Raw genomic sequence first — 7670 nt, forward strand, 5'->3', positions numbered from 1 at the left:
AATAAATGTTCTTAATCTGGACTCCTGGAACCATGGAGGCACTTGAGCACTCCTTGAGAAGTTATGGGCTGTATCGGCAGCGTCTTTGAACCATGGGTGGAAAGTGCAGAAGACACTCTTTTGTCCATAAAATTAACTTGTTATGAGATACTATTGGTACTCAGAAAACTTAGTTTGGTTTTCTTTGTCCTACTCAAGAACATAAACCAAGTCTATATTGGTTTTCAATTTACCCACTTAAAGTTGCCTCTGCTTCCTCAACTCTAGTATAGCTTGAGGAGTATTCCAGGGAAGATTTCTGAAGCATTGTGACATTGGGATAATCCTTGGCTGGTGATGGTGTCTCTTGTGGTTTTCTGAAGAGCTGACTTTACATATGTTTGAATGAAGTGCAGCATGCTTCTAATGTAGCCACAGGCCATTCTGAGGTCACTGCAGGCACCTGCAGATGGGCTACAAGTTGTTGTTGTTGTTGTTTTTCTTTTTTTTAGTGATTTTTTTTTTGAGGCAGGGTTTCTCTATGTTGTATTGGTTGTTCTAAAACTTTCTGTAGACTGTGGTGGCCTTAACTCAGAGATCTGCCTGCCTCTGCCTCCCCAGCAAGCACTGACATTCGAGGTATGCACCACCACACCTGGCTGAACCACATTTTATATTGATATGAAACATAATGGTTCCTCTCAAGGGCCCTATTGGGGCTTTCGCACCACACTGGATTTCTCTTCTAACTGATGTTCAAGCCTCCTAGTGCCCCTTGGCTTCAAGCTTCTCACATTACCTAGGCAACACACAGACATCAGGGATCTAAGCTCTGGAGGATTCCGTAAGTACACAGCATACAGACTTTCATTTTGCACACAGTTACATGTTTAGGTTCTTCTTGAAGACTAAAATTAAAAAAAAAAAAAAGGAGAAAACTGGGCTTTTATCCCTGGGTTTTCATCACATAAAACAGGATTCATATTATATTCCTTTGACTCTGAAGTTCAATGCTGTGTTTACAGATTATGGGTGAATTGTGCTCCTTCTCCTGATTCCCAGTAGCTAAGACTATTTGAAAATAGAGCCTTCATTGGGGTTCCTGGGTAAAAAGGAAACCATTCAAGAGGTCCTTTACTTCATATGATTGGTGTCATTTAAGGAAAAGAAATTAAAGCATAAGTTTCCATGAAAGATGGCCAGAGAAGTGGCATCTACAAACCAAGGAGAGGTACCAAAGAAATCAAGGCTTCAGATTTCTTGATCTTGGAGTTCCATTGTCTAGAACTCTGAAAGAAACATTCCCTTGTTTAATCCATCCAGTTTTGTGTTGTCTTGCAGCATCCCTAGAAAACAAAGATAGCCATCTTACGTACAGTTTCCATCTTTCTGGGAGCTCGGGTTCTTTCCCTGCTTATAGGTCAGAGTGCAGTGGGCAGGAACTGCTTCTCATATAGTTAGTTATGACATCTCTGCTACAGTGGAGTATGCTGGGATTGGTTTTCATGAAGTCACACATATACTTGCTGGCATTTTGAATGCTTTGTTCAAGTTGTCTTTTGTTTTTTTCCTTTTCAAGTGGGGATGATTGGGAGAAGATAAAAATCAACAGATAGCCCACAATTCAATATAAATAAATAAATAATAAATAAACTCAAATAAATATGCCAACTATCACCCCACTGTCAACGTGTGTACACACTCAGGGGTCAGCTACTCTTTGCCCTCTGGAGAATGAGTCTACAGATCTCTTCAAATTCCCAAATGTGTTTATGATCATAAGAATATTAGTATCTACCATCCAATTATATTTGAAATAGGATTGAATTTGAAATATGTAATTTACATGCGATTCTAGAAAATATTATGCAAAGTGAGAGCACAATATTTATCTTCAATAAATGTAAAATTATATTATACATGCTTCATTTTAAAAATATCTCTTATCTAATTTGCCATGGAAAAGAAAACTGTAAAAATTCTAATTTCTTCTTCAAGCTCTAGGAATACCAACTTTGAGACTAATTATTTATTATCAAATGCCTAGGCTACAAGGTTTCAGCTCACTCCCTGCCTAGTTCCTAACTTATTTAACCCATTTAAACTACTTTATGTTTACTGTATGGCTAGTTCCCTCTCTTTCAGTCCTGGCCTGTTTTTTTCTTCACATCTTTCTCATCTTTTCTCTTAGCATCTTTCTGAGTTTATTGATGTTTCCTGTTAGTTTACTTCTGCCTCCCAGTCCATTCTATCTCTTCTCAGCTCTCTCAAATCTTTCCCTGATTCTCCTTTTTTTTCTTTTGATGTCTACCAGAACTTTATTTCCTGCCTCAGTTCATTGGCCATCAACTTTTTTATTGGCAGATAGTGCTTATAAGAGGTTCTCTCTACACATGTATCTCCCTAGGAGGAGAAATAGAGTAGATATTAAGGGCAGACTGGGGACAGGTGGAGTTGGGTGCAGGTGGCTGGGGATCAGGTGGGGTTGGGTGCAGGTGGCTGGGGACAGTTGGGGTTGGGTGCAGGTGACTGGAGACAGGTGGAGTTGGGTGCAGGTGGCTGGGGACAGGTGGAGTTAGGTGCAGGTGGCTGGGGATCAGGTGGCTGGGGATGGAGAGGAGAGAGAGAGAGTTTGGAGAGAGATGGCTGGGATTGGGGAGGGGCGTTGTAGGGATGGTGTGAAAATGGATGCAGTGGAAACTTTCTAGACTATGAAGATGATCCTAATGAGGAGTCCTAGCATGGGTGGTATGGAATCTCAACCAGCCATCTTTTGCAGCCACAAAAAGCTTCCATTAGGGGGGACCAGAGTGCATTCAATTGAGTTGTCAGCTGAGGGGTACCATGGAAATCCCCAAACATCCCAGGCTAATTCTAGGACAAAAGGCTGCTCTCCACCAACTGATAGCAGGGAACCATTGCTGAGGACAACACCTGCACAACTCACTAAACATGGAGAAGTCAAGCTGGTATGTATCTGGAACCCTCACTCCTGTGTTCTAGTCTCTTTGATATGGGAAAGTGCTCTTCAGGCTACTGAAAGAGAACACCAGTCCAGCCACAGAACCTCTGACCTATAATCTGTCCTGCCTATATAAAAAAATAAAGAAACAAAACTTGTGGGAGTAGCCAATCAATGTCTGATTTGATTTGTGACCCACTTCATGAGAAGGAACCCATACCCAACACATTCATGTGACCAAGAATCAAAAACTAGATAGTGAAGAGATCTGGGATAAATTCAAACATTACTGGAAAAAAATCAATAAAACAATTTCTAATGATATTCTGGTATACTTGTAGATAAATGCCTTCCCAGTCATCATCAGAGAGGCTTTCTCTGGCAGCACATGGGAACAGATATAGACACCCACAGTCAGTCATTATGCAGCAAGAATGTCTAAATTGGAAGTCTCCATCGAATCCCTCCCCTTAGAGTCAGAGAACATGGAGAACACCAGGAGAAAAGGCCCTTGGAAACAACCAGGTAAGGCACATATGAGCTCACAGAGACTGAAACAGCAACCACAGGCCTACACAGGCCTGTAATAGGTCTTTTACATATACATTATAGCTATTAGCTTAGTATTTTTATGGGTCCCCTAACTGTGAGAATGAGTGGGTCTGTGACTCTGGTAACTGCTCTTGTGACTCTTTTCCTCTTGTTGAGTTCCTGTGCCCAAGTTTGACATGGTAGTTTTTGTCTCATCTTATTATATTTTATTTTGTCATGTTTGGTGGTTGTCTCTTGGAAGCCTATTCTTTCCTAATGAGAGACAGAAAGGGAGTGGATCCAGTGGGGAAGAGCTGAGAGGAGTAGAGAGAGAGGGTAAACTATAATCAGGGTATATAAAAGGTATGAGGAAAGAGTCTGTTTTCAATACAAGAAAAAAAATGGGCAAAATCAAGGACTTGCTTTGCTGAGCATCATAAACATGAATGGATAATTCCGGTTAAGGACACAGTCCGATACCACACATGGTACTGTATTTCAGAAGAAATTTTGAATAGTGAGGAATTGTTAGAGTATAAATGCTCACAGATGGCCTCTCTAAAGATAATGGATATATGTATGGAAAGCAAGCAAACTACCTTATTGCATCGGAGGTGTGACACCAGACTCATGGCCCCTGGCATGATTTTATTGCTTTAGAGAGCATGCTAACTCTTGGGGATCACCTTTAACTTTCGACTCTATAAAGGTGTTTCAAAAGGAAATGAGAAAATACTCTGTCCTTCCCTGGCAAATCGAGCTGTATTTCAGGAACACAAGTGGCAGAAACTCTAAGGCTTGTGAAAGTAGAGGCTGAATGAGTTTAAACCACAGAAGCACTGGAATCTTCCAGATCTAAACAGGGAAAGTGCTACCAAATAGCCAAAATAGGTACACAGCAGGCTGATCGAAGCCTTTAAAATGCTGGGTGCTACACAGATCTGATAGAACGCTCCCCTCTTCTTAAACTTTCCAGTTGGTTTACATAGAAATGCCACATCCTTCAGTGAAGAAGATTGGTCAGAATGACCTGTGTCTGAATTTTAATCACACTGCGGCTTGTGAGGGTCATCTCACTGCGAGTGTTCCTGTCCAGTCAGTAACTCTGCTCGAAAACTCTAATTTTAGAGGGAACAGTTTACTGGCTCTGACACTTCTATGGCAGCATCTAACCTCACTGTCTAAGAGCTCCATCTTCTTTTGGCACTTAATTTTTTTCTTTGAAGCCAGAGAAGAGATGCATTAGTGGCAGTTCTAATGAGGGGAAGCTCTGGAGCCTCAGTTTCATTGTCTTCCATTCTGTGTATTTTTCTGCCTTGGTTTCATTGTCTCCCATTCTGTGTATTTTTCTGCCTTGGTTTCATTGTCTTCCATTCTGTGTGTTTTTCTGGGATGAACTGCTGCCAGCGGATGATCTGTGCCATCTTTCCAGTAGATTACATGAAGATGGCTGGCAACTGGATATGTTACAGGTGCATAGCCAACTCCTCAAGAGTGGCTTACAACCTGACAGAGTCTGATGGACAAGTTGGTCCTCAGAATCCCACTTTTTTCCCCCTTCAGTTCACCTATGATGACTTGATGGCAGAACAGAACATAAATGAGAACATAAATGAGAAGCAAGGGAGGGCTTTGGGGACTAGGGTGAGAAGAAGGTAATACAGCTTCTGACCCACAGGGTTTTGAGTCAGTCTTTAGACACTTGTTGGAACTATGGTGTGTTCAATACTACTCCAAGCTCTGGGAGTGTAGAGGCTAAACAAAATATCTGAAAACCAAACTAAACCAATCAAACATCCAACCCAATCAACCAAACCTAACCAAGCAACTGGCCAACCCAAATCCATCAACCAAAAACCAAACCAGCCAACCAGCCAACCAACAAAACCAACCAACTAACCAACCAACAAACTAACCAACCAACAAACTAATTAAATGAACAAACCAACAAACCAGCCAACCAACTAACAGAACTAACTCAACCAACCTACCAGCCAACTAACCAACCCAACCAACCAACTAAACCAATCCACTAACCAAACAAACTAACCATCCAAACCAGCCAACCAACCAACTAAACCAGTCAACCAACTAACCAAATGAACTAACCAACCAAACCAGCCAGCCAACCAACCAAAGGAACCAACCCAACCAACTTACCAACCAGCCAAACCAACCAACCAACTAACCAAACTAGCCATTCAAACCAGGTAACCAACCAACTCAACCAACTCAACCAACCTATCAAACAAGCAACCTAACCAACCAACCCACTCACCCACACTCTCACCCAACAACCAACCAACCCAACCCAACCAACCAACCCACCAACCAACCAACCAACCAACCAACCCAATCAACCAACAGAACTAACCAAAGACACCCTCCCACTACCACTAGTCCCCCAACCCCCGCCCCCACACACATAAAAATTTAAACCATTAATCTCTCTGCCCTCATCAACAAAGATAATATCTAGTAGCAAATACTTGGGAAGTAAATAGATGTCTAGATTCAGGCAGTGACAGCAGGGGTGACAGCTGGGGGCAGACACAGCTTCCCATTTTGTAATACTGTAATACTGTTAAGCATTGCCTTAACCCAAATTGATTTCACTGACTTTAAGATTCCAGGCTTTTTGTCTGACAAATGTCACACTTGTGTACATGCGTTTGTACTTTATTTAGAATGCCAGTTTAAAGGGTTGCAAGGAAGAAAAAGGACTAGTGTGCCTTTGTGGGTAAGCTCTGGGAAGAATTACCTCTAAGCAGAGTGGTCAAAACCTTTTCAAGAAAGCCGCCAGGTGGCACCTGTAAGGCGCAGATGGGAAGAGCCATTTGCCCCACCCCCATAGGCCGGACTATCCAGGCTACCCCTCACCCCTCCGGCTTGTTCGTGAGGAAGTGGGGGAGTTTCAGTCTCTTTCCAGACAGCGTGATTACACACCCAAATTTTCTGACACCTCAAACACACCGAGGGCGGCTTGTCTCCACACAACCAGGCTGTCAAAAGCAAGAGCCTGGTGGTTGGGAGCACACGCCACTCGGCAAGGTGGGGAGTGGCTGTGGGCTGCCCCTGTGCCCAGGTCTGATCAGAAACACTGGCAAGGAGGAAGCAGTTCTCAGGACCGTGACACGCAGAAGTCACCAGAACCTGGGACAGCGCTTCACACTCCTCTAACGCCCAATCCTTCTCCCGGGGACAGTCAGAGGGGACTAGTCTGAGCCACCTTCTCACGTCCTTTTACATTTCCCCCTTTTGCAGCCGCGTCTCCTGTCCGGGTCGCACTATGGTTGTCTTGGGCCACCCCACGCTTCCCCCTGTGCTCCCGCACCCCAGGGTGGGCAGCTGCCCCTAGAGACATCACAGAGTCTGAGTGGCGGGTGTCAGTAAACAGAAGCAGCGTGTTGTGGTCATTTCGAGCTGTGTGGTCGGGCCACCAACTCCATCTGTGGCAGGGAGGCGAGCTGCACCAGTTGCGAGACTGCCACTGCTCCTCTTTGGTGGCTGGTTGGTGACATTGGGAGGAGAACGCTCCAAGGGAGTGAGCCTACGACGACAAGGAAGAGAGGCAGGGCATTGGGGGTGGGGACATGGCGACAGTGCCAGGGGGCGTGTGAGCTGCGGGCGTGGAGCAACTTCTCCCGGGCGCGCAGCGGGGCGGCAGGCGGAGCGTGAGCTGCCAGCCCGGAGCGGGGAGCGGGGAGCCAGGAGCCGGGAGGCTCGGCCCGCGCCCTGCACGCTAACATCCTCCGGGTTCCCAGCCCCGGGTGCTGAGCTCGCCGCTATAAATAGCAGGTTACAGCTTCTGCTTGGGCGCACACGCTTTCACTGGAGAACGCAGGAAAGTCATCCTGAAAAGTGTCTGCCGCGGCTATCGCCCCCTACTCAGCCTCTGCAAGAGGTAACATTTTGCCTGGGATCATGGGGCTCCGGGGAGGGAATTTTGCAGGGTGCGGAGGGTGAGGATGGGTGAATCCGGAGGTTGTGGTCGCGCGCGCATCGGACATCTCAGGGTGGTGATGGTGGTGGGGAGTACGTCCTGCCTGAGAGGCAGCTGGTGTGTTTCTTATCAAGTTTCCCAGCTTGCAGCCACGATCGTCCCTTCAGCCTTGCCTCCCAGGGGGTGGCTGCTGGAGGTACTCCTGTGACCCTGATTACTGTCTACTGGAGCTAGCTCGGTCTGGCACCCGCGCGC

At 45.4% G+C, this 7670-nt stretch overlaps 1 protein-coding gene across 5 annotated transcripts in view; it reads left to right on the plus strand.

Moving 5' to 3' along the window:
* The first annotated feature begins 6951 nt into the window (after positions 1-6951).
* Inpp4b (inositol polyphosphate-4-phosphatase type II B) overlaps positions 6952-7670 on the plus strand; it is a 752337-nt gene continuing 751618 nt past the window's right edge. For all 5 annotated transcript variants that reach the window (XM_031340451.1, XM_031340446.1, XM_031340450.1 and 2 more), the window contains exon 1: positions 6952-7376. The gene's annotated coding sequence lies outside the window, so the exon portion shown is untranslated. The remainder of the gene's footprint in view (positions 7377-7670) is intronic.

The sequence above is a fragment of the Mastomys coucha genome, unplaced genomic scaffold (assembly GCF_008632895.1).
Source record: "Mastomys coucha isolate ucsf_1 unplaced genomic scaffold, UCSF_Mcou_1 pScaffold22, whole genome shotgun sequence".
Lineage (NCBI taxonomy): Eukaryota > Metazoa > Chordata > Mammalia > Rodentia > Muridae > Mastomys > Mastomys coucha.